The 27,943-nt window shown below is 44.2% G+C and overlaps 1 long non-coding RNA gene across 11 annotated transcripts in view; it reads left to right on the top strand.

Annotated features, from left to right (window-relative positions):
- LOC102551724 (uncharacterized) overlaps nucleotides 1-27,943 on the top strand; it is a 79,958-nt gene that overhangs the window by 30,247 nt on the left and 21,768 nt on the right. For 4 of the 11 annotated variants that reach the window (XR_010059628.1, XR_010059626.1, XR_010059630.1 and 1 more), the window contains exons 4-6: nucleotides 13,781-15,075; nucleotides 16,466-16,660; nucleotides 27,500-27,601. This is a non-coding gene — a long non-coding RNA (uncharacterized LOC102551724). The other 7 variants (XR_005496139.2, XR_010059627.1, XR_005496134.2 and 4 more) reach the window with 6 other exon arrangements.

The raw sequence follows: 27,943 nt of genomic DNA on the forward strand, positions 1-27,943 counted from the left end.
GCCAGGGCCACTGTCTGACTGGGCATGGTTATGCAAACTTTGAGTTCTCTATTTCAATCTAACTTCTAATTAGTGTCCCAAAGTTGGACTTGGGGGGAGGGGTGGTTGTTATCAGACCTCCGTGTTCCTCTTCCCGGTCTGGCCACAATGCTAATCTCCTTTGTCTGCCTTTTGCTATTACTTTTCTCCTCAATTCCTCGTGAAGACGTGTGGTGGAGCCTAGCATGTTAGGGCTGCCAGGACCTGGATTCTGACCCTAACAGCTTTACTAACGTTGTTTCATTCTTTCCTCAGTGTGGTTTGAAGTTCCCCTAATACAGTGTTGGAGACAGAAGAAGCACCAGGCTTTCTGTCACTTAGGAAATTGAGTCAAGCTTGCTAAGACTGGTTTCAGTTAAGGACAGCTTTCTCTGCTTGAGCTCTGTTTTATGCCCTGCTACCTCTCAGCCACTCTTTAGTTGCACTGGGTGGCTGACCAAGGAGGGTTGGGGGACAGGGTAAACAGGGCTGTAGCTCTTACGTGCCTCAGGCAAAGGAAACAGGCAAACTTATTTCTGCTGGCTTTGACAATGTTTGTGTGGGAGAGGAGAGCTGGAGTCATAGCTCTCAATTTGCTAATGGAAAACAGACTTGGAGGGGTTAAGTAATTAGCCCACTGTGACTTGGGAAGAGTGGAGGGAGGAGTACAGCTAATCCCTCTGCCCTTACCATTATGTTTCCTGTGTGGTCCAACATCTCAAGAAAGTGACATCTGTACCGTCCCTAAGAAAGTACAGTTTTGTCTCTCTAAAGGCACGCATCCCATGAAATGGATAAAGCAACCCAAGATATTTGGTCAAATCTAAGAAGGAGGAGAGATGAAGTTGATCCTTAAAACACAGCATGGGTTAATGGACGCCCCCTCATTGCTCATGAGTACTGGCTCTCCTCGAACACCTCCCTCTGCAGGGAGATCTTTAAAGGCCCGGATCCCAGGGGAAAAAAGAGCGATTAATGCCTGCACAGCGATTTGTTGTCAGAATTCTACATGGAATGGGGGTCAGAGATCTGTATTTACTTAGCTCATATGTCTCTCACTTTCTCTCTCCCTCCCTCTCTTCTCTGTCTCCCTCCCTCTCTTCTCTGTCTCCCTCTCTCCTCTCTCCCCCTCTCTTTTCTCTCTCCCTCCCTCCCTCTCTTCTCTGTCTCCCTCTCTTCTCTCTCCCTCTCTCCTCTCTCTCCCCCTCTCTTCTCTCTCCCTCTCTCCTCTCTCCCCCCTCTCTTTTCTCTCTCCCTCCCTCCTTCTCTTCTCTCTCTCCCCCTCTCTTCTCTCTCTCCCTCTCTTCTCTCTCTTTCCCCTCTCTTCTCTCTCTCTCCCTCTCTTCTCTCTCTCCCTCTCTTCTCTCTCTTTCCCCTCTCTTCTCTCTCTCTCCCTCTCTTCTCTCTCTCCCTCTCTTCTCTCTCTTTCCCCTCTCTTCTCTCTCTCCCCCTCTCTTCTTTCTCTCTTCTCTCTCCCTCTCTTCTCTCTCCCTCTCTTCTCTCTTCTCTCTCTCCCTTCCTCTCTAATATTTATTTTTTTAAAAATAATCTGTATGTAGGACTATACAAGTGATTTCAGGTACCTGAAGGTACCAGAAGGGGACACTGGATCCCCTAGAGCCAAGAAGGCAACTGTGAACGGTCTGACATGATAGGTACCAGAAACCAAACTCCAGTGTTCTGAGAGAACAGTTTGTGCTCTTAACCACTGAGCCATCTCTGCAGCCATTTTATTTGTCACATACTTACTCACTTATAGATAGGTCTCCTGTAGCCAAGACCGACTTTGCACTAACTAGAGAGCCAAGGATGACTAAGTTCTTCTGTTCTTCCTGTCTCTGTTGCAGAGTGCTGGGTTCACAGGCCTGGCCCACCACATCTGGTTTATTTGGTACTTGGGATAGGACCCAGGGATGTGTGTGCTAGGCACGCCCTCTGTGTCTAAAGGTTGTCTCAGCATCTCAAAGCTGTCTCTTTAAAACTCCTCTGCAGTGTCTGTAAAAGATGACCCGTGCTTGTTCTGAGTACAACTTCCCGTTAACTGAGGCTTAGATACCAAGAAACCTGTTGGGTGGACTTTTGTTGCTTAGACAAAAACAACCAAAAACTCTGTTATTCACAGAAAGTCATGATATGAGATAAATCCAAAAGAAGACTCTTTGATTCAGATTCTGCATGTAGCTACTTCCTGTACCTATTCTATAGTTAGTCAAGGTGTATTCTGAATACTCCAAAGGTGGAAATATAAGTCCTGGGAAATAGTAGCATGGGAGAAACCATGTTGCTTTCTTTAGACTATAAACCTTGTTTCTCGTTTGTGAGTCTCCTGTAAGACAAAGACAGCCCCAGACTAGCAAAGAAAATTAAATACAGTTAACAATGTAATCTTAATACCCAAGGATGTCGATCTCAGTTCAGCTTGAGCTGTTTTTTGTTGTTGTTGTTGTTGTTGTTGTTGTTGTTTTATGTTCCAAAAGATTGCCTATATGCAATTTTTTATCTTTATTAACTTAAGTATTTCTTATTTACATTTCGATTGTCATTCCCTTTCTGGGTTACTGGGCCAACATCCCCCTAGCCCCTCTCCCTCCCCCTTTATATGGGTGTTCCCCTCCCTATCCTCCCCCCATTACCGCCCACCCCCCAACAATCACATTCACTGGGGGTTCAGTCTTGGCAGGACCAAGGGCTTCCCTTTCCACTGGTGCTCTTACTAGGCTATTCATTGTTTCCTATGAGGTTGGAGCCCAGGGTCAGTCCATATATAGTCTTTGGGTAGTGGCTTAGTCCCTGGAAGCTCTGGTTGCTTGGCATTGTTGTTCATATGGAATCTCGAGCCCCTTCAAGCTCTTCCAGTCCTTTCTCTGATTCCTTCAATGGGGGTCCCGTTCTCAGCTCAGTGGTTTGCTGCTGGCATTTGCCTATGTATTTGTTGTATTCTTCTGTAAGGTGGAAGCTACGGTCTGGTTGTTTTGAAAACTCACCCTGATTTTACCAGGAGTAGCTGTCTTTTCCCGCAATGGTCATTTTGTGTATTTTAAAATTGTGTGTACATGCATGAGAGGAAAGATGCCCTCTGAGGCTGTCAGAGGGCGTCAGATCCCCTGGTCCTGGAGTATACAGGTCTTTTGAGCCACGTGACATAGGTGCTGGGAACTGAACACCTGCTTTTAACCTCCGTGTCCTCTTTCAGGCCCCAAACAACCTTTTATTGTATCCAAGACTGTGGGGATTATGCTCTAGAGCCGGGCTGCGCGGTTCAAAGGTCACTAGCTACCTTGCCTCTATAAGCTTCTAAATGTGACTCATCCAGGTTGGTGGCAGAACTGTAGATCTTTCTGTGTGTTGTTTTCTTTAGCTTTGCAGAAGAGCAGGTCTGTAATCCCAGGGTGTGGGAGTTAGGGGTAGGAAGATTGTAAATTCCAGATCAGTCTGGGCCTCATAGTGAGACCCTATGTTAGAAAGAGAGAAAGAAAGAGAGAGAGAGAGAGAGAGAGAGAGAGAGAGAGAGAGAGAGAGAGGAAGAAGAAGAAGAAGAAGAAGAAGAAGAAGAAGAAGAAGAAGAAGAAGAAGAAGAAGAAGAAGAAGAAGAGGAAGAAGAAGAAGAGGAGGAGGAGGAGGAGGAAGAGGAGGAAGGAAGGAAAGGAGGGAGGGAGTGACAGAGGGGAGGAGAAGGGAAGGGAAGGAAAAAAAAGAGCAGCAGTTAAAGGGACAGGACTTGATCAGGCAATGCAGTTAGATGACTAAGACAATAGGAGTATGAACTGAATTCTTTAAGTCTGACCTCAGGATGGGGTGTTAGTGAGTGTGGCAAACTTCTCATTTCTGTGATTCCTTTCGTATATTTCTGGGTCTTTATCCTTTGAGCTAACATTGTTTAATAGGAATATAATGTGGGATAAAGATATTATTTAAATTTCCCCTGTAATCATAAGTAGGTTAAAAGAAAAAGATAAAAAGAAACAGGTAAAATTAATATTAATAAGACACTTGATTTATTCCACCATATGTAAAGTAGCATTTGAAACTGTAGTCAGTGTAAAAGTGCCTGCCACGTTTTTGTACTAAATCTTTGAAATCTGGTGCCTGCTTTTGGCTGTCAGCAAATCTCAAGTGGCTCCAATCAGTTTTCAAATGTTCCAAGTGTCATGAAACTAGCACCACAGTACAGAATAGACGAGAGACGTTCTTGGTTTTAAATTGGAATCTAGAATAAAGTCAGACTAGCCTATACTTATGTTCATGTGTATTACAGATTATATTAGAATATAAATACGGATTTCTAAAAATGACATAAACCTAGATGCATGTGTCTAGGCATCTGACAAGGAAGTGAAAGGATCAAGGATCCTGTCTAGGATCAAGCCCAGATCCACCAGGAGCTGGGCTAGTTGCTTTTTATTAAGTATGTTATTCCATTAAAGCCTCAAAGATACCAACAGACATGCTAACACAGAAGGGGAATCTCACAGAGTCCCACCCCAGTCAAAGAACTACAGTCGACTGAGAGAGGGAGAACTAGCCCCTCCACGGAGGAGTGCTCAGTCAGTCCAGACGGGCATCCCTGAAACTGTGCATACACAAGCAACACTGAAGGGAGTAAGCAGTTTATGGGTGTGTGTGTGTGTGTGTGTGTGTGTGTGTGTGTGTGTGCATGAGAGAGAGAGAGAGAGGTAGTTACTGTACTTTCACCATGATGAAACACCATTACCAAATTAAGAGCTTGTATCCTGATCCATAGGTAGAGGCAGCAAGAGAGACTAGGCCTTGCATGAGCAGTTGAAATCTCAAAGCCCAACAACAGTGATACACCTCCTCCATCAAGGACACACCTTCTCTATTAGGGCCACACCTCCTTCAATAAGGCCACACCTCCTAATTCTTCCTGAACAGTGTACCAACTGGGAAGCAAACATTCCAATACCCATGCACACACGCACATGTATATGTATATACATATATATGGAGATCATGTTCATTGAGCATACACAAACATACACACACCAATAATAATCAAAAGAGAAGGCCATTATTTGAGAGGGAGTAAAGTGAGGAGAGAGCATAATGGGTAAAAGAGGATGAGAAAATTGATATAATATATTTAATTTAAAAAAAAATAAAACCTCTTTGAGGCTTATTGGTGCTACTCAGGGTTAATAGAAATGAGCCCGAGAATGGACAGGAAGCCCAATCAGAGAAGCACAGTGATCAACCCACAGTGGGACTGGGTCCCAGCCAGGCTGCCCAGCTCTCTGGGAAGCTTCAGCATCCTCAGCTCCTCTTTTACCCTGGACCCGAGATGTAAAGAAGCACAAAGATGCTCACCTAACAAGTAAATGTACGATTACACAGGCCAAAATCACATGGGATTCGTAGATGGGTCTGAAGCGTCAATGCCACACAGCATCCGGCAAGTTTGCAGCTCATGTCTCCTCCTCTCTCTTTACTCAGTCTACTCTCTTGCTGGACGCTTCGAGGGTTTCTCAGTTGCTGACTCCCTTAACTGAAAAATGACACAGAAAACAGGAAACCCAGTGCTGGAATGTGACCCTGGCTCATTTACCAGAGCTCTGGCTTTAAGTAGTTTGGTTTCCAGCACGCTCATTAGTGCTAGTTTCCTATTTGGAAAAACCCAGACAAGGGTTTGTGCAGGAGTGGCGAGGTGGGTGGCTCTATGGAAGAGACATGGTGTGGGTGAGGCTGCTGGCCTTTGAGGGAATGTGAGGGAACAGAGCTGCAAGGGGGAGAGCTACAGACAGAGGGAACTTGGGAAAACCCACAAGTGGGCACTGGTCGTTCATCTATAGAAGGCGGGGTCTACAAACCGATGAGCAAACACACAATTACTTCAAGATCTTCGAAAGAGATGCATGCACTGGAGACCAAGAACCCCATTCTATAAGGTTTCTACTAATTCGAGGAGCAACTCCACCCACAATAATTTCTTTGATATTTCCTTAAGATTCAATGAGTGCAAGGAATTAAAATCCCCCTTATTTGATAGGAAGAAACAAACTCCATTTTGTTTCCTGATTCCACAGTCTCTTTTGGTGTACCACACTGGCAAGTTGGATTCCTTACTTCCAGAGAGGTGAATGAACCCATTCCAGAAGCTTCCCATCGTGAACGACTAGAGCAACATCCAGGGTGGTGTGCTTTCTCAATGTACGTGTTGAACTAAGACAGCAGATAGGAGAGAGCCTTGCTGTGACCCGACATCCCTGTGTGTGAATGTATCTCTGAATTTCCTATTTGGAAATTGAATACTGAATTCATGTCTGATGATATTTAGAGGTCAGGTATTTCAGAAGTATTCGATGAGGTCGTCAGGGTGGGAACCCCACGACAAGGCTGCTGGCTTTCTTAAAAGAATAAGGCAGACTTGAGGTGACAAGCTTTTGTTCTGCCTGGACAAAGGATGTCCCCCACTGTAGCGTTGTGTGGCAAGCAGGACCCCATCAGAGGTCAACTGCATGTGGGTTTCATGCCAACAGAACAGAGAGCTAAATAAAACTCTTTACAACTGACCCTAGACCATGATATCAATTTCTGCAATGGAAAAAAAGACCAAAATACACACATTTTGGGAAATGTTTTGAATCCTGGAAGTAGTGAGGAAAGAGTAGGGAAATATTACAATGTCCTCAGGATAGACAGGAAGAGGGACCAGGACACAGTTCTTGTCCTGGGCATGACAGTTGTGCTCCCGTTGTGTAAACTCTTACTGGCCTTTTCAATGGCTTTCATAAGGAAAAAACAAGGTAAGAATAACCCTGATTCAAGGCAAATCTCTACGGTATTTGGTGTGTAAGGGGAGTTGTCTGTTCTTTACAGCAGTGATTGTTAGTCACGTGTGCTGGGCTAGATTGATTGTCAAATTTGGGGAAGAGAAAGAATTTTCCTCTGGGGTATACTGGCAATTATTTTTCAGTTGTTTTTGCCCTGCCCTGGAGCATGAAGCCAATATCATTTTTAGGATCAGGTGAGTTTATCCAACATGATCAATTTCCTGTGATTGTCTGTGGTTGTCACTGGGGGGGGGGGGGGACAGCAACTCTCCTTGATCACTTAGACACTAAAAGCTGTCACCTGGAAATTGACCAGGACATAAAACTCTGGGCCCCAACGACAGCCACAGGAAGATCAAGAGACGAATAAGTGGTGGAGAGAGTGGGGGAGCACAAGGCACGTTCCCCTCACTGCTGCCCTTGCAGCATCCACTAATGAGGTACGGGGCTGGGTAAGTGGTGTCAGGTCATAACACATCAGCCTCGAGAGGTCTCTGGCAGGGCCTGAAGAGTAATGTGACATGACATTATCCCTGCTACTGAGTGTTGCCTGATAGGAACCACAGGTGATAGAGATGGCCTTTGTCACCACTGAGAGGAGCAACGGGCTTCCTGGTCACCTGTACAGGGAGTGCCATTTGACACTTCCTTAACTTTGCTGGGTACTTGGCATAGTGGGTGGAATAGTCCCTCGATAGTTTGTGTGGGGGGAGGGGTGGAGGTTTGCATGTGTGATCATGTATGAAGAAATCAGAAAGCATACTTGGGTGCTGTTGCTCAAGATGGCCATCCACTACTTTTTTTTTAAAAACTGTTTGGGAAGGATTAGGAGGGGTGGCCTTGTTGGAGGAAGTGTGTCCTTGGGGGTGAGGTTTCAAAAGTCCATGCTGTTGCCTGACTCTCTCTCTATGTGTGTGGCAGTCAGAGGACACTTGTGGGACTCAGGAGTCCATGCTGTCCTTCCACTACATCTGTCTCTGGGGTCAAACTTAGGTCATCAGGCTTGAGAGGCAAACACTATACACTGAGCTATCCCACCAGCCCCTTGTATCTCTAGTTTTAAGAGTATTTTTTATCTACTGTTTGTTTCTATCTTCTGGATATTTCTGCTCACTGGTGCTTTCATTTTTCTTTCCAATCAAATGTAAGTCAGCAAACACACTTCAGAACGTCTTACGAGCCTGCTGGGTTTTGTGCTCCTTTACAGTCATTTTTGCAGACCCTCTTCTACAGAGGTGGGCCTGTGTGTGTGTGTGTGTGTGTGTGTGTGTGTGTGTAGGTATTTGTGGTAATCAGAAGATGCGGGTGCTGGCAACTAAACTTGGGTTCTCTGCAGAGCAGTGCATTCTTCTAGCCCCTGAGTTTTCTCTGCAGCTCAAGGGTGGTCTTTTAAAATGCAAGCCAAGAGCTCCTTGGTCACCTGTTCACAATTCCTGAGACCCTACCAGATTTCTTGCCTGTGTCTGTAAGGAGTTATGTATCCTTAGTCTATAGTACATGTCAGAGATTTCACAGATGGCCATTAAACTACTTTGCAGGACAGACTGGAGCTAAAGCAATGATGGTGGTGGACAGGGGTCATGTCTTCAGTGGGATTACTTGCTATTTATACCCTTTGTCCTTTCCTTAAACCTAAATCCCACTGTTAGGACCCTGGAGACGGACTTGGTGGTGGGGGTGCAGTCACCCGGCTTCTTCAGCTGCTCCTCTGCCTTTCACTATTGCTTGGTCCTTGAGCTAACCTAGTGGATGCTGTGGGTGAGCTGCTTGTTAGATCTGCCAAAGATCTAAGTATCCTGGTAACAGTGCCATTCCATCCCTGCCAGTCACACTGGTTTTCTTTTTATTCTCTAAATAAATCTAACACATACACACACACACACACACACACACACACATATACACACACACATACACACATACACATGCATACACACATACACACACATACACACACATGCACATGCACACACACAAACACACACACACACAGGCACACACATACACATGCACATGCACACACATACACACATACACATGCACACACACATACACACACATACACACACATACACACACATACACATACACGTGCACGTGCACACATACACATGCACACACACATACACATGCACACACACATACAAACACACACACAAACACATGCACACACACATACAAACACACACACATACACATGCACACACACATACACACATGCACACACATACACACACATACACATGCACATGCACACACACACACAAACACATGCACACACATACACACACATACACATGCACACACACACAAACACACACACATACACATGCACACACATACACACAAACACACACATACACACATACACACACATACACACAAACACACACATTCACACATACACACACATATACATACACACACACACACACACACCTTTTCTTTTTATCACAATGCAGGAGAGTTGAGTATAATGGAAGGCAAGACATAGGCTTTTGACGGTGTTGGGAGTCATTGGGAAGTTGAAGCTGCTGATAGCACATGAACTGGCTTTCAAAAAATGGAGGTCCTTAGAGCCCTGACATTAGTGACTTCTCTGGTGAACATGGTTGCCTCATGGTAGTGGGAAGGGAGAGAAAGAGAAGGGGGAGAGAGGAATGTCACTGCAGATTGTTTTTCTTTTCCTTTTTAAAAAAATGAACCTTCTTCAGTTCTTTAGATTTAGTTCTTTAATTAAAAATTAAATGTGCATCTAATAGTACATGCATATAATATCAGAATTCAGAAGGCTGAAGCAGGAGGATTGTGAATTCATATGGTGCGACCCTGTCTCAAAAACAATAATAAAATAAAATAATATTTAAGTGGATAAATGTGATATTTTGATATATATGTTTATATTATAGAAAGACTAAGTCAAGGGAATTGACATAGTGATCATACCCCCTACATGTTTTTGTGTAGAGAACATTAAAAATTGATTTTTTAGTAATTTGGAAGTATGGGGATTTGAATGGAAAGGTCCCCAAGGCTCACAAGGAATGGGACTATTAGAAAGTGTGGTCTTGTTGGAGAAAGTGTACTACTGGAACTGGGCTTTGAGGTTTCAAACTCAAGCTAGACAATGTCACCCTCTCTTCCTGCTGCCTGCGGACCAGGATATAGAACTCTCTGATGTGTATTCAATAGCATGTCTGCCTGTGTGCCATCATTCTTCCCTCCAGGATGATAGTGGACTAAATCCCTAATATAAAAATTACTGTGGTCATGATGCCTTCTCTTTACAGCAAGGCCTGAGTATACAGTACAACATTATTACTATTGTTACAGTTATTATTGTCATCATTGCTACTATTATTGTCATTTCATACAAGACCTTGCTGTATATACTGCGCTCACCTAGAACTCACTATGTAGCCCAAGCTAGTTTCAACATATGGGAATTGTTTTGTTTCAGTCTCTTAAGTTCTGGGATTACTGGGGTAAGATATTATGCTCATTACTGATACATTGTTTTCAGTGATGGTTACCACTCTGTAAATTGGAGCTTCCAGACTGATTCTGGAGACAGCTCCACTAAGAGGTTTCTCTACTGATAACAGCCATGAAGAAGGAGAGTGGATAACTGGTGGGGCCACGAGACTGTAGTTAAGACAGCATGCATCCATGCTGGTGGGTTAGAGACAGTGCTATGATCAAAACCTCCCAGGAGAGCGGAGCAAAGGAATCGCTCCACAATGTTCCACACACACTAAGGGTCAGGCTGAATCAGAAGAGGACAGGACATCGACAGAAATGTGGGTGGCTAGCAAGTTTGTTTGGGGCAGACGATGGAGTGGCCTTCTGATAGATTTCATTGTCTCAAAAACTGGGAGACAAAATTAGTAATTAGGAGAGAAGAGAGGAAAAGGGGTGGGATTGTCTTTGTGGGAAGTGAGGGAGCCAGGCCTCCTGATGGGGTTCAGGAGCCACTGAGCTTGGGTAATTATGAATCTAATGTGAGCATCTGAGCCTGCTCTTCTCTGAACTGGAGGGTCTGCAGACGCTCCTCTAGGCTTCATTGTAAATAAATACCACAGCACTGCGTGATAGACCCCTGGGCTTCAGTCTGTATCTCAGTAGTTCTTGAATTTAGGGGAATTTTTTTTTTTTTTTTTTTTTTTAGTTTTCTCAGTATTAGTTTCCTTGTGTGTAAAATAGATATGCCTTCTGCTACTATTGCTATTACATTATGAGTTGCTTGCCACGGACGCTTGCATGGGATCACAGAGAGTGGCTCCAGGCACCTGCTTCTCTCACTGCCAGCTAACTGCTGGCATCTTAAAGATATTGAGGAATGTGGGAAACTCCTTCTCCCCCTCTCTCCCTCCCTCCCCTTCCTCCCTCCTCTCCCTACCCTTCCTCCCTCCTCTCCCTTCCCTTCCCCTCACATTTCCTTTCCTCTCATCCCCTTCTCCCTCTCTCCCTCCCCGACTTTTGGGCACAGTCTCCTGTACAGCTCAGGATGGCTTTGACCTCTACATCTTCTTTCTCCTGCCTTGGCCTTCTGAATGCTGAGATTATGGAGTTCACGATCCTTTGTGATTTTTATTATTTCCCTTTATGTTGAGACAGATTTCGCTGAGTATACCAAATGCCCGAGATTTTTCATTTCAGTTTGGATTACTGTCTCGTTTGCTTCTTTATATTTGTTTCAAAATCTTTTTTATAAAAATCATTTTATTGTAATGAAGTCACCACTCAAAAAAAAACCCATTGCTTTTATTATTGTGTAATATTACTTAATCTGAGTCCCATGGGTGGGAAGGAGGGCAAGTTAACTATGTAGAAGGGGGAATCTCATAATATTTGCAAGCAAGATAACTAAGCAGCGTAATCAAAAAATAATAAAGGAAAAGATGAAGAATGTTTCCGTAGAAAAGTATTGTTGAGCTGCCAGGAAGGTTAGGTCCTGAGTTAATACTAAAGCGACTAGAAACCTACGACAAACAAACGAACAACATAAGGAAAGGTCTCATTTTAAAACTTCACAGATACTTGTTTATTTACTTGTTTACTTATCTATTCATTAGTTTAGGATATGTTTTCAAGATGAGGCTTCTCTGTGTATACTCCTGGGTGTCTTGTAGACCAGGCTGTCCTCAAACTCAGAGATTCTGCTCCCTCTGCTTTCAAGTGCTGGGATTAAAGGCGTGAGCCCCCACTACCTGGAAACATCACAGAATTTTAAATTCGTTATTTTTGGTGTTTTATGTTGTTGCTATTCTTGCGGTAGACGTGCTCTTGCTATGGCAAAAGGGTTAAATGATGAAGATTAAAATGAAACTGTCTGACACAGGCACTTTACATGTCACAACTGGTGACAGAAGGCACCTGATTATGCACTGCTTGATGGATTAAAGATCCAATGGCCGAGGCTGAGAGTTACACTGCAAAGGAAACTTTTATAAGGGAAAGGAGACCTTAAGAGCATAGTTTTTGCACAACCCTGCATTTCTGGTAAGAGTTCAATATATTGGGCCAGAGAGATGGCTTAGAGTGTGTGATCGCTATTCCTCGTTGTCAACCTGATTCTGTCTGGAATGAACTACAATCCAGAATTGGAAGGCTCACCTGTGATCCAGATCTTGAGTCTGGAGACACAAGTTTCTGACCTGGATCTTGGCATGGAGATCTTGAGGCCTAGTGGCCATGAAAAGCTTAAGCCCAGGCAGGGTAGCACACATCTTTAATCCCAGGAGACTGAGGCTAGGAGATCTCTGAGTTCAAGATCAGCCTGGGACAAAACAAGTCCCAGATCTAGGAGTGGTGCACACACCTATAATCTGGGCCACACCTTCTGCTGGAGACCTACACAAGGACATTGGAAGAAGGAAGATTTACTCTTCCTCTCCTGCTTGCATTTTTACTTGCCAGCACATCTGTTGGAATCTATTTCCACAGAAGACCAGCTGAAACAACCAGCCTTGTGGGACTGAGCGACTACTACATCCTTGGATGCCTCATTCACAGCTGACTATTGTTGGGGAGTTGGACTACAGACTAAGTCATTATAACAAATTCCCTTACTATATAGAGACTACCCATACGATCTGTGACTGCAGAACCCTAATACAGAGGGTAAAGGCACTTGTCACCAAGCCTGATGATCCAAGTTCAAGAAGAGAGCCCACTCCTTCAGGTTGTCCTCTGGCCTCCATGTGGCACTGTTGCACATACATATGCACACATTAATATATATGTATGTACATATATAATGATAATATATACATATATGTGTATGTATATATGTGTGTGTGTGTGTGTGTGTGTGTGTGTGTGTGTACATATACATATAGAGTACACACACATATTACAGTAACATTTTAACCTGCTGGAAATCAATACATAAAAGGTATGTACAAAGGAGAAGGAAAAGAATTTAGGGACTCTCTGCTTCTGATCATAACTGATTCCATTGCTAAACTTTATTAAAAAATATCTGAGTATCCCATCCATTCTTATCAGACCTTGAGAGGCCCAGTGACACAGGCAGCTTTGGTCAGCGTTGTGGCTAGACTGAACAACTATACAGAATTCTGGAAACTGAAGTCTTTTGGAAAGAAAGACAAAGCAATTGCCTGCCTACCTAGTTTGTGGAGGCCGTATTCATTCTCTTTCAACCATAAGACCCCAAAATGCACATCAAATTTCACTGTAATGTGTATGACTCATGTGTTCCTGAATGAATTCAAGCCTCAGTCCCACACATAGACCCAGTGTGAGAGAGTCTGGCCTGGCTCCTCTTGCAAAGCTTGTGCTCAGGAGCCTCTGACTATGACTTGAGCATGTAGCTGGTAATAGCTCTTGAGACTAGACAACCGGGACTCCTCAAACAGCATGGTGTGTATGTCAGGGAGTGATGTAGCCTGGGCCAGTTTCCTGCCCTTCTGGAGTTATTATTATAGATGTTCCATTTTAACTATCTGCAGAAGAATTCTTCAGAGGCTGTGGAGATGGCTCAGTGGTAAAGTGTTTGACACACAAGCACAAGAAATGTGAGTTCTGATTCTCAGAACCCAATAAAGCTGAATGCTGCAGAGCAGGTATGTAATCCCAATGCCCTTCCAGCAGGATGAAGGGCAGCCCGGAGAGTCTCCAGGGTGGGATAGCCTGGCTCGTGCATCAGCAAACATCACGTTACCCTGCCTCAAGGTGCAACGTGAAGACTGACACCGAGGTTGTCCTTTAAACTCACACACACACACACACACACACACACACACACACACACACACACACTGTAGCACACAACTGTCTACTCATACCTAAACATGCATGCACCCACAGAACATTTTTAAAATCCTTCTTTTTAGGGCTATCTTGTTATTAGTAGTATCTGAATTTTTTAAAATTAATTACATAATTTCTCCCTTCTCTTTTTCCCCTCTAAGCTGTCCCGTCTACCCCTCCTAGCCAGCTCTCTTTCAAACTCATGGCTTCTCTTTTTTAAATTGTTGTTGCACACAGTGTGCGCACATGTGTATGTCTCCACGTGTGCACATGCATACTTCTAAACATGTAAATGTGAGCACAGCTTGCTCGGTCTGAGTGATGTTATTTCTGTGGACACGTGTTCAGAGCTGACCGCTGGCTGGTGGATACTCAGTTATTGCGCTCGTCCCCACTTCTCCAGCTCTCAGCTTTTCTTGGTTGCTTGCAGCTCCTTGTCTACAGCTGAGGGCGCATAAGTGTTCCCCTGTCCACCGTGTTGCCCTTGTCCAGGTCGTGCTTAGGTAGCCATGTTGATGAGCAATTTCATGAGTGTAGCTTCTGCCATTTTTAGGAGACACAATTCCACAGCGAATTCTGTCCCTCTGACTCTTGGAATCGTTCTGCCGCTCTTCTGAAATGGTCCCTTATATGTGAGAGTTGTGTTGTGGGTGTAATTGTTGCAATTGTCTACAACTCTGCTTTTTGCTTGTGCTATTATTATTTTTGACCACACTTGGCATTGAACCTAGGCCTTTGCACATACTAATCAAATCTTCTAACAATTGAGTTGTCTTCTCAGCCTGCCCATTCTAACTCCAGTATAGAGCCTCAATCTGGTATCTGGGTCTCTGGGGCAGATTTCTCCACTGATCTCTGACCAAGGTTTCCTTTAACTCTGCTCTATGAGCCCCGGGCTGATGTCTGAAAGTTGACAGCTGTCTACAGACTTCCTGACTACTAGACTGATGTCCTTCTTCACTCCTGTGATGGTGTCCTGACCCTTTGGATTCAGGTCAGTGTACCATGGGCAGACATGGTCTGACACAGAAATGGCAGAAGAGGTTCATGAGCCTCATTTTCACGAATTTAGCATCTCTTCCTTCTGCTGTGAATGTTGCCCCAACACCTCTGGATAATAATTTGATAGTACCTAGTTGGATTTGCTTGTGGTCAAATAAGAAAAACTTCAGACCACACAGCTCCAGACCTTACCAGCTGAGTGACCTTTGTTATTAACCTTTCTGTGTTTGAGAGTCCTCACCTGGAAAATAAAAATAGCAGTGATATTCATGTCTGAGGATTGCAATGAGGATTTTATGAGCTAATTCCTAATGTGCTCAGAGGAGTTTCTGGTAAAAGGTAAATGTTCACTAATGTCAGCCATTACTGCTGTCATCATTATTATTAGTTGGACGGATTAGACGATGGATTAGTTTTCCTTTGGCTATTTGGCGTGTGTTCAGAGTGGCGGGCTGTCCAACACTGGAGCTTTTGGAGAAAAGCACAGATTAGTGGTGCTGACAGTCAGTCACGTGAGATCTGCTGTGCGAGTGGTAGGTGTGGCAGCATCTAGACTTCAATCGACCTTCAGGAGAGCATTTGTGGAAAGGTGGTGCCAGAAGCCCAGTCTTAGTGAGGATCAAGAAGGAAGGCTGGGGTTGCTGAGTTCTCCAGAATCAGAGAGTGCTCCAGTCACCGGTCCTCTGGTTCAGGTAGCATTACTCATCCCCTCTCTTCACCTTGCACCCGGATCCCTATTGGCACAGATCCTCCTCTCCCACACAGGCTGCATCACCAAGATCCTAGCTACAACTCCTTCCCTTTTCCTTCCTTTCTCTTGTTGCTCATACAGAAGACGTTCTAGAATTTTCCTTCCATTCAGCACAGACTTATCCACATGAGATGTGCTTCCCAGTGACACCCAGACACGCATCCTTATGGAAGTTGTTCCTCACTTGTTGATCAGTGTAGTGAGCAGAGGGAGGGATCAGGCCTAGCCAGGTTTCCCTCCCTGCTTTCCCCAGTAGCAAGAGGATCTTTGATAAGCTTTTCATCCCATACCAGTTAGGATCCTTAGTGGAAAAGCCCAAGGGGGTAGGGGCTCTCAAACCTTAGCTGAGGAACTATTGACAGTTGATGACTTCTGGGAGATGGTGGGTGACTCAAGTGTACTTTTGGTCTCTGGGAGATCATTTGTCTCTAGCTGAGGGCCCCATGAGTGTGTGGGCAGCGTAAATCGGAACCAACGGGTTATTAAAAAGAAGGACAGGAAGGTGAGAGATGAAGGGGAGACCTGGGAGGAGTCAATGGGAGAAGTAGGGATGAATACTAAAATACAGTGTATAAAATTCCCAAAGATTAATAAAGAGGATTATAAACGAAACGCCTCCTTGTTTCAACAGGGTGGAGTTAATACAGGAAATTGGTTACCAAGAAACTCAAAGGTTGAAGGAAAGCAAGACACAACAAAGAAAAGACAGATCACCCATGGCTGAGAGCAGTGACCTCACCAGAGTCTGGGGGACAGAAGGGAGTTGCCCGAGCTGCCAAAGCCCAAGAAATCAGAGCCTTAAAGGACACTCGAAGAACATTAAAATGTAAGCAACTCTAGTAGCCTCATGACGAACAGAAAGTCTTAAGCATTTTTAGTGAATCCCAAATGCTGGTTATTTTTTTAAAATATTTTATTTTTAAATTATGTGTATGTATCTGAGTATGGGTTTGTGCACGTGAGTACAGTACCCAAAGAGGTCAGAAGACGGTGATGGATCTCCTGGGGCTGGAGTTACAGGCAGTTGACAGCTGCCCAATGTGGGTGCTGAAACCCAACTCACGTCACCTCGAGGGACCATGATTTTAATGCTGAGCCATCACTCTGGCCCCTGGCCATATTTAATAAATACTAGGTATAGAAATGATACAACTTTCTAAAATATTTAAAAATATCTCAACTGATCTAAATTCTGTTCTTCTAACTTGGGATTTAGTTTCCACTCAGATTTGAAGGCAAAAAGTTAGTTTGGTAATTAACCTAACGATGGTTGAACCAAGAGAAGTCAGTCTTGAATTTTGGTCAGTAACTGGAATTTCCTTTCAGAGGGATTATTTCTAAAATCACCCAACAGCTCCATAATAAAACATCTGCTTCAATGTCCATCAATCATCAATTTTTCTTTTCCTTCTGCATTTATCTTTGGGTTTAGAGAAATCTCTAGAGGGTTGGGACTATGGATCAATTTTTGGGGGGGAGAAATATGCCATGAATTTCATTTTGTTTTTAAGATTACTTATATATTTTTTAATATTTATATTTGTTTTGTGTGTATTTTGCCTGCATACATGTGTTGTAGCACATGTGTGCAGCGCCCATGAAAGTCAGAATAAGGCACTGAGTCCCCTGAAGCCGGGGTTACATACAATGGTAAGCACTGTGTGGGTACTGGGACTAAATCCAGGTTCCCTGGAAGAAGAGTAGCAGTGCCATCTCTTCAATCCTCATATTCCATTGTTTTTAAACCCTTTTTCCTCACTGAAATGGTATCATTCCTATATTTTGAGATATCTTAATCTAGGAAGCTACTGTGAGAGGGAGAAGAACATTTTGGTCAGAAAAAGACTTAGAACCTACTTGTTTGGCTAATTAAGAAATATAATCATGCAGGAGGGTCTCAAGTTTTTCATACAAAATATTCCAATGAGAGTCAGTCCAGCTAAGAAACTGAAGTCCACACAACAGGACAGAGCAGAACAACAACATAAAAAAATAAAATTTAGCCCCCAGGACCCCCTAAAAGAGGATGCAGCCCACATGGACAGGTAGCCCTGTTCTGTGTCTTCAAGGTCAACATGCTGGCAGGCTGGTGAGCCAAGAATGGAGTTGCCAGACAGGACTGACTCCCTGTGAGCCAAAGGGTTTGTTCCAGGACTTCCTGTATTTTAAAGGGCACTGGCCATCTTGTTCTTTTCATGACCTCTGAAACAAAACCAACAAAACAAAATACCCATAACCTTCCTACACAGAGTTCTTTGCGGGTGGGGTAGGGTAAAAAGGCACCTTAAAAATATTGTACAATCTGGTCAGTTAAAGAGGGTAGGTCACTGAAACTGAAATTAATCAGAAATACTGTATTGGATAGTTTTCTGTTACTATAATTAGATTTCTAAGTTTAGATCTTATTAAACAAAGAGGTTTACTAACTCATACTGTGAAAGCTGAGGTATAAGATTGGGCTGCATAGTTAATGTGGGTTCTGATGAGGATTTCCTTGCCTGGATTCCTTGATGGTGGTGGGATTCACCTGTGATCATGTGCAGACTAGAGAGATCAAATAGAGAGTAAGGAAGCCAGAGTTTGGGGATGGGCTAATAATGGCTTCCCTTTGGCTAGACCAGAGACTAGGCTCATCATACAGCATGTTCCCTGGGGAACACACTTAAGCTAAACCCAAGCCAAAAAGTACTGTGCAAAGACTCAGCTGAGACCAGACTAGGCTTCTCGGTGAATGCTCATCTTACTAAAGGGAAAGGTAGAAGCACTGGCTCTTGGGATATCGTGGTCAGGGAAAGGCAGGGTGAGGCTGTGAACGAGACAGTGTAAAGCATGGGCACATGGGCCCTGGGACACTTGGGAGGAAGCAAAGAAGCCGTGAGTGGAGGAGGGCATCTGTACTTTAATTTTCTTGACAGTTTGGTTAATTACAGAATTGAAGGCCTTTCCCAAGAAACTCTGGGCCTTCTCACTTAAATGTGGTACAGGCAATTTTGTGGAAGCTGCAGCTTAACTCTAGAGTTCACATTTCACCATCCTCCATAATTGGAATAAAAGAGAATAAAGTTTACAAGCAGACAGAGACTGGCTGAAAGGCAGAGGAGCGGAGGCATTTTAACAGCTTCCTTGTTGATGCTGATGCTGAAATTGATGTTGATGCTGTTTTAATCAATGTTCTATTGCTGTGAAGAGGCACCGTGACCAAGGCAACTCTTATGAAGGAAAATGTTTAACTGGGGCTGGCTTACAGTTTCAGAGGTTCAGTTTATTATTATGGTGGGGAGCATGGTGGTGCACAGGCAGACACGATGTTGGAGAGGTAGCTGGAGTTCTACATCTGTTGCCGAAGGCAGCAGGGAGAGAGTGAGCTGGGCCTGACTTGAACACTGGAAATCTCAAAGCTCACTCCCAGTGACTTAACAAGACCACACCTACTCCAAGACCACACCCACTCCAAGACCACACCCACTCCAACAAGGTCTCACCTCCTAATAGTGCCACTCCCTAGAGCCTATGGGGACCATTTTCATTCAACCCTCCCACACTGACACAGATGCCAGCTGATGCTGCCAATTCTATCATTTAACTTTGGTGTCACCAACTGGGAAATTCACTTGCAGGTTAGTTGTAAGCAGAGAATATTTCCAAGAAAGGCAAAGCATAGATTTCCTTTCAAGGAAAAAAGTGATAAAAGTTAAGGAGGTAATTCCATTGGCTGATACGCTTGCTGCATAAACAAGATGACCTAAGTTTGAAGCCACAGCCTGTTTTATAAAAACAAAGGCATGTTGGCATGTGCTTGTAATCCCAGGCCAAGAGAGGCTAAAACAGGCAGATCCATTTCAGTAAAAGACCCTGTCTCAAACAAAACAAAACAAAATAAAAAATCGGTGAGTGCTAGTGGGCGGGGTCATTGGGTAAAGGCAGATTCCTTTAAACTTGATGTCCTGAGTTTGATACCTGCATGCACATGGCAGGAGAGAGCTGAGTCCTGTAAGCCATCTTCTGACCTCCACATAAGCCCCCTAAATAGACCTAATCAAAACAGAGTGAGAGAAGCTAGAGAGAAGGCTCAGCTGTTTAGAGCACACATTGGATTTGGAGAAGACTTGAGTTTGGTTCCCAGTAACCATACTCCATTGCTCACAACCGCAAATATCCCCAGCTACAGTGGAATCTCACGCTCTGACACCCACAAACACTCACATGCAATAACCTCCCCTCCCCAAATCTTAAAATGTTAAATCTGAAATATGGGGGCCAAACAAAACAAAACAAAAACAACAAAAACAACACCCAAAGTAGATGCTATCGGTTAGTGCTTCCGTGTCTTAAAACAACGTATTAGGTCCTGCATGCATTTGGTAGTAGATAGAGTAAGTTGACTTGAAACACTGATGTAGAGACTGAAACACGTTTTGTGAATGGTAAAAGATACGAAGAAAAATACAGTCCAATTTAAGGAATGCAGCCAGACTTACCAAAGGCCAAACTCTTCTGTTAGCCGTGGCCCGTTACTGCTCTATATGTCATACCATAACCTTTTGAAGGTTTCTATAATGAAGCCGATTGCTTTCTCTCATTGCTGTTATCTGCATTAATGTGTGAATAGTGAGCTGCCTGAAGACAGGGATCTTTTCAACCCTTGTTTATGTTCCCAGGCTCCGGCCCATTGGTTAACAGAAGCCATGGACAACGAATCACCAGCAGCCTGGTGTTTTGGCAGGCATATTTTGGCATCTCTGGCCAATCTTGTGGAAAATGGAGGGTGTGCGTGGAGAGACCTTTGAGTGGTGTCAGGAGCACACTGCTTGGGTGCCCAGCCACTCTGAGGTACCGCTGTGTCTCCAGGACTTGGTCACTTTCCTTTCTACCCCTCAATATGCTCATTTGTTTTGATACAGTTCCTCAGGTTCCTCAGGTCATTGACTGACTTCCTCTTCTCCATTGTGCCCATCCACACTCTGAGAAACAGTATTCCCCTTTAGGGAAGAAGTTAGGTCATGTCACATGGTGCCCTGTGAGACGGTCGGGCAGTCTGAGCCAGGGACTGTGCCGAGAGGAGGTGGGAGGAACAAGGAAGCGTGCGGATGAACAGCTTGGAGCTCTCAGGTTGCTTACGAAGCTGCCAGAAAGGACCGGAAGGTTCAGGTACTGTGTACCTTGGAATCTGGGCAGGCTGGTGGACAGGGTTAGTGTGATTTAAGCAAGATGGGCAGGGGCTGCAGCCTTTCCTCCTTCCTTCTTTCTTGGTGGTGCAGGGAGGGCCAGTAGGGATAGAGAATAAACAAAGGGGAGGCACAGGGCAGGAGGAGCAGTTAGGAGGGAATCCTTGCAAGCCTTTGACGTTAGGGGTGTTTCAGTTGTAGCCTTTGGAGAATGCTAGCGCTAAGAAGGAGAGACTAAGTTTGGATGCTGAGGACAATTCTAACCGACTGTAAGGGCTGCAGAAAATGGGAACAGTTAAAGGAAACCAGAAAAAGGCAGCCTTTGACAGGGACATTGGGAATCATTGGAGAAGAAAGTCGTGTTGGTGTAGGTGGCAGGGGGTACCAGGATACCAGCTGCCCTTCTCTGGCGCTCAGAAATACCTAGCTGTCACTCACTAAAAGACATGGTAGTCCATTAAAATAGAACAGAAGTACATCCCGGGCAGGCAAACCAGTACAAGTTGAGGGAAAATGGCATGCTATGGTGGGGTGTGATGGAGTAAGTTTAACACACAACGGACTTACAGAAAACGTAAAAACAGCAGCAACAAGGAGGGAGAACAGTGTTAGACAAACATGAGTGTGGCAGTTTCAATAAAGGGGAACTCTCGGCCTCTTCTATTTCTGAGTAGCCAAGGCTCTGTGTGCTGAGTGTGCAGCTTGACCGTGAGGGACTTCCCATTTTGTTCTGTACCCGCTGGATGATGGCGCTCACCTCCCAGAAGGAATGTGGCTCTGGCTACCCATGATACCCATGATGGGCCGCAATTAATTAACACTTTGCTTTTAACTTGGGTTCCTGAAAGTCAAGGAGTAGCCACCATGCATCAACTTTTGATTGCCATCTTGGGTAGGATCTTTAGAATTTGGCCTGGTGCGTAAAGGCACTTGCTGCCAAGTCTAACGATCTTAGTTCCTCCCCTAAGATTCACATGGTAGAAAGAGAGGACTGACTCTTGAAAGTCCCACACATGTATGAACATATACATGTGCACATGCACATGTATACACACACTGGAAGAGTTGCATTCAGAAAGGTCCATTGGAACATCACAGTTCTGCTCTGAGAGCCTGGGATCAGGAGTTCAATGACATCTGAGGAGAGGCTCTCAGAGAGAATCACCTTATTCCTTTAAGGGTGAGAACTTCAAAAGAAGTCAACTTCGTTTAGAAAGAAGCCACAATACCAGGAAGAATGAGAACTAGACAGAAGGTTGGCACCCGTCATGTGACATCTGCTGGCAGAGGCGGCTACGCTGTGAGATGAGGTCTCCACTTGCTCTGCAGGTGGGATCTCTGAGAGTTCATGAGTGGCTAACGGTCATGACTTTGGCTGTATCTGCAAATCTGCCCTAAAGAGTTGTCAATTTACGCCTTCACTGAAGTGTCCCTTGCAAAGCTCACTTTGCACCACAAGTGGCAGCCAGAGAAGGTTTTGGTTCAGAAGCATGACATAATTCCTGGAGGAATTGCCTCCAAGAGGTACTGTTACTGAGACCAAAACCCTGGCGACTGACCTTTCTTCAGGAAGTCTAGCATATATCCTTTGACAAACGTCCCTTCTTCCAGACCAGACTCAATTATAAGGGAGGGCTAGGGCTCAGGAGACAGTGGGATGCAAAAGTAGAAAGAGCTCTCTTTACGGGATCTTTGAATACCAGGAAGGGCACACACATTGCACAGTTAAAAAGAATTGTACCAAGCAACCAAGCAACCAAGCAACCAAGCAACCAAGCCACCAAAGCAAGAACCCAGTTCTTGCCCAGGTCAGTAACTGTGAATGATGTAACTGAAGGAGAAGGCAGAAGGTGGTCTATAACACGAGCATCCCCCAGTACATTACTCTATTTTGACAGCTGTCCTTTGTTGCCATGGTAGCTAGAAGGCTGACTATGGCTCTTTTCTGCAAAGTACCTGGACTCTTTTACCTTTTCCTCCATATCCGATGAATGTTAACATGACATTTGGGGAGAGGCATGATAAAATATATGTGACTCAAGCCAAGGTTATTTAAGCAAGTTAACTTTCTATGTATTTGCTTATGAAACCTCAAGTTGGTCACCAGCACCAGAAGAAACAACCACAATGACAAAAGCACAAACACAAACAAACAAAAAACAAAAACCTCTTCTTGCTTCTGGGGGCTGTAACTTTAAGAGTAATTATCCTGGTTGCAATAATGATTGGGACAGTAACTTGAGTGTTGATTTAGAAACAAAAATAGAATCGTGTCTGTGAAAATCTGAGTTCTGAAGAACCTTTCGCAGTGGATAAAACAGGGATCCTGGGTGCGCTTGTTTGCTTGTGGCTAATTAGCTAGCTATGTTCTTTTCTAAGCACAGGACAACAAGCTGTCTCTACTACAAGGAAGGGCTGAAAGGCTTCCAAGACCATTTTTCTCACTCTTGGGGGAATTGCCTGCTTATTTAGGAGATAAAAATGATTCCAACCTTGTGCCGTTGATGGAAATAATTCTCAGCTGTGGTAATATTCAACATTATATAAACAAACTGTGTACGGAAAACAGGAATGTGTATTTTTAAAATAATTGAGAGTGGGCTCGAGGACATGCCCATTTGATTAAAAAAAATTGCTAATTATGTTGTTGAAATCTTTGGGTTTTTTTGTTGTTGGCTTTTGTGTGTGTGTGTGTGTGTGTGTGTGTGTACACTTCCTGGGGCCCTTATAACTTGAGTAGCTTAAAACAATAGAAAGTTATTGTGTTGCAGATCTGGAGGCCAAAAGTGTGACATCAAGGTAGCAGGATTACACTTGACCTGGAGGCGTGTGGGAGACATCTTTCTTGCCTCTGCTGATTTCTGATAGCTCATGGTATGCTGACCTAATGAACTCCTGCTGCTCTCTCCTCTCATATGACTTTCTGCATGTGTGTCTTCACGCTTACGAAAATACTAGTTAGGTCTAGAGAGGAAGGAAGCTTAGTGAGTGAAGCTGGAGGACCGGGTTTGACTCTTAGAACTCACATAAAGAGAAACGGTGTGTGGTTGTCTGTTTGTGTTCCCATGCTGGCAGGTAGAAAAGCCAGCCGGCCAGCCAGCCAGCCAGCCAGCCGACCGGAGTTTGAGTTTCCTTTCGTGCCCTTACTGTTTTGTTTTGTTTTCCTGTAAAACATGTTACATTCCTGTAAAGTCCTTCAGATTTTGCATTTAAGAGTCTGTGCTTTTCTTTGGATAGCCTTTATCTTGTTTTACAATCCCATTTCCATGAATAAAAACTTGTCTGTCCTGAGAACTGTTTTCCTTGCTGAGTTTGATCCATTTATATTGGCTGAAATTGCTATTGCATAAAGCTTACTCCCCATCATTTCATTTTGTGTAAACTGCTTGCCTTTTCCTTGTTTCTTGAAACAACTTTTCCCACTTAAAAGAATTCCTCTCTTAATGGAGGAAGGATTTCGTCAACATGACATCTGTGGTCGTTACTGTTTACTTTACCCCGGAGGAGGCCACTGGGCATGCCTGTGAGAGAAGAGCTGTGTAGGTTAAGTTAGCCTCTGAGACCGTCATGAGAACTTGTCCTGCTTTAGTTCATTGATGTAGGAATGCCTGTTTTAGTTGTAGGTGGCATTATCTCCTGAGTCTGGGATTCCAGGCTGTCCAAAGCAAAGAGGGGAGCTGAACTCCAGCATTCCTGAAGCCATCGCTCCCTGTGTGTAGCCTGTGGCTATCATGAGACAAGTTCTATTAAAATTCTGCTGTTGCAACTTCCCTGCTGTATGGTCTGATGCTGGATCCCTTGGAACTGAAGAGTTACGGACCATGAGCTGCCATATGGGTGCTGGGAACCAAACCCAGGTCCTCCTTAAATGCAGGGGATTGGAGTGGGAGGACAGTAACTGCTCGTTTTATGTTGTAGACTGGGTCGGATGGTCTGGAACCAAGGCAGGAATATAATGTTCTATCATCCTTATGGTCCTATTCTTGTCAGTGAGGTCTAACCCAGTGAGGTTCCATAATCTTCCAGAATAACACCATCAGTGAGAAACCTAGTTTCCAGTTCAAGCACATGATCCTGGGGGACATTTCACGTTTAAAACATGTCATTCTGTCCTGGGTCCTCATAAGCTTAAAGTTACTTTGTAATGTGGAGTGCATTTAGTTGAACTTCAAAAGTCTTGCTGCTCCAAAGTTGTTTAAAAGTCCAAAGTTCAAAGTCTCCTTTGAGACTCATAAACTATGAGCTGGCTAAAATAAAAGATGGGAGTTGTGTGCTTTCAAAATACAATAACATAGAATAAACAACAACAAGTACCAAATCCAGAAGCAACTGTCTGGAGTGCAGAGCTCATGGTGCTGTCGTCCAGGCTCCCGCGCATGGGTAGCTCCATCCTTACAGTTCTGCTTATGTGAGTGGAAGTGGCCTCTCCCTCAGGACAGATCCACTGTGAGTCTGCAACTGTCTTCAGCAGACACCTCATTGTCTGGCCTCTTCAGCATCCCAGGGTCTCCATTGTAATACAGCTTCTACCACTACCACCTCACAAAATAACACACAGGCACACACACAGACACATACACACACAGATATACATGCACACACATAAACATGCATGCACACAGACACACACACAGACACACAGACATACACACATGCACACACACAGACACACACACACACGCCTGCACACATGCACACACAGAGAGACACACACATATGCATGCACACATACACACACATACACACACAGACATACACGCACACACACACATACACACATGCACACATACACACACATATACACACATACACACACATACACACATACCCATACACATACATACACACATACACAGACACACACAGACACACACACATGCACACACACACCCCAAAACCCACCAACAAAAACAAAACAAAGTGAAAAACCTGATCATTTTTTAATTTAATGTTACCCAGCATTTCAGAACATGGGTAGAAGGTCATCACATGCCTTTTCAGAGTGTAATGTAAATGACCTCTAGTCCACTCACCAATAGAGTCCCCAGTCTGAATCTCCATGAGGACATTTGCCCTCCAGACTGCTACTGGCATTTCAGTCTTCTACACGCCCACATCAATGCCTACCAAGTTCTGCAGCCTTCCGGGGCTTCTCTAACCCACAGCTCCAAATTCTTCCACATTCCCACAAACTATTCCAGAAGCGAAAGATCCCTGTGGTTATGTCGGCATAGCAATGGCTTCACTTAGAGCTGACTTTATTAGATACTGTGGTGTCTCCATTGGTAGTCTTTTGGCTTCTGTTTGACGAGTTACTGTCTCTCCTGGCTGGGGAAGCCTAGGAATGGCTGACTCCATGGCAGTGTGTGCTTGTGGCTTCAGGTTTTACATGACTGAAAGTGAATATGAGAGTCTGGCCTTGCCCTAGATATCTCTGCATCTGCCAACTGGGACCCATATTTGGAAGCTTCTGTATCCTCCAAGTTAATACCACCAGTAAGTATTCAAATGCATGGGTCTGGGCAGGTGGTAGATTTTCACATTCAACTTGTAACTCCAGAAAATACCTAGCTTACTTGTGTTGATATTTGTAATGATTGCAAAATGGAAACAGAGTTTAACAATAATTCCTGATAACAGCCTATGGAGTTCCAGATTGTCTGTGTGAGTTGATGGACACTGCTTTTAGAAAAACGGGCTGCTTCGCTTAGTCCTCAGGATTCTAATGTTCAGTTTTAGGAACTATTCTCATCTTCGAATCCACCTCAGACGCCACATCATTTATTCTTTTGAGGGAGGGAATTACAATTATGCATACTCTATTAATAGTCAGGGTTCTCCTGGGAAACAGAGCCTGCAGGATGCTTGCATGTAAATATTACATGTTTGAAAATACATATATGTATATGTAAATGTATGTGTGTATAAATGTGTGTTTGTATATACAGACATACACTAACACAAATACATGGAGAAAGAGATGGCAGGGGAGAGAGAGACTTAAGAAATTCGTTTTACACTTGTAAAGACATGCTGAATCTTCTCAGTGAGGTGGGTTAGTTAAGCAGGCAAGAGGTAGAGAAGAGCTGCAGTAGAGTCCTAAGGACATGTGGCAGAACGCCTCCTTGTCCGGGAGGGAGGGGGTCAGTCTTTGTTCTACCAAGGCCATCGTTTGACAGGATTAGCATAGTATACATGGTTGGGGGATGGCTATGGACAATATGTGTGGACATCCCCCAACCTCTCTCCAACTCCCTTTACTGTCCCCTTCCCCCTCCCATCACCATGTCCTGTCTATTTTGTATTGTTATAATTCCCCGAGTCCAATGCTGCCATGTGCCCACGGGGATGTGACCGTTTATTGCGATCTGAGCGGTCCACCACCATGTATTTTGGAAGGGTTGGCAGACCAAGTTAATACAGGAAGTAGTCATCCGAGTGTGGTTTCGGGTTTTCGCCTATTACTTGCCTAACCATGCATTTCTCTTTTTTGTCTCCAGGCTGTGACCACTTCTAAGCAGAGACTACGGTGCCTGGCAGAGTTCTTAGAATTTAGTGGATTTTCAACATAGGCTTATATTTAACGAATTAATAATGAAAGGGTAAGGACAAAAACTAGTTACGGGCATAGGCTTCCTGAATTCGTTTTTTAAAAAAAAAATAGTTTGCTCACTGGAACAGTGGCACACACCTTTAATCCCAGCACTTGGGAGGCAGAGGCAGGCAGAACTCTGAGGTCAGCCTGGTTTTCAGAGTGAGCTCTAGGACATCCAGGAGGGCTACACAGAGAAACCCATTCTGGAGACACACACACACACACACACACACACACACACACACACACGTGCACACACTAAAAACAGTTGACCATATTTGTGATCACAAAGCCTGTATTTATTTCAAATCAGATGCTTGTGCTATGATGCAGCTTCTCCTGTTTAGTA

Source organism: Rattus norvegicus, chromosome 18 (genome assembly GCF_036323735.1).
Source record: "Rattus norvegicus strain BN/NHsdMcwi chromosome 18, GRCr8, whole genome shotgun sequence".
Lineage (NCBI taxonomy): Eukaryota > Metazoa > Chordata > Mammalia > Rodentia > Muridae > Rattus > Rattus norvegicus.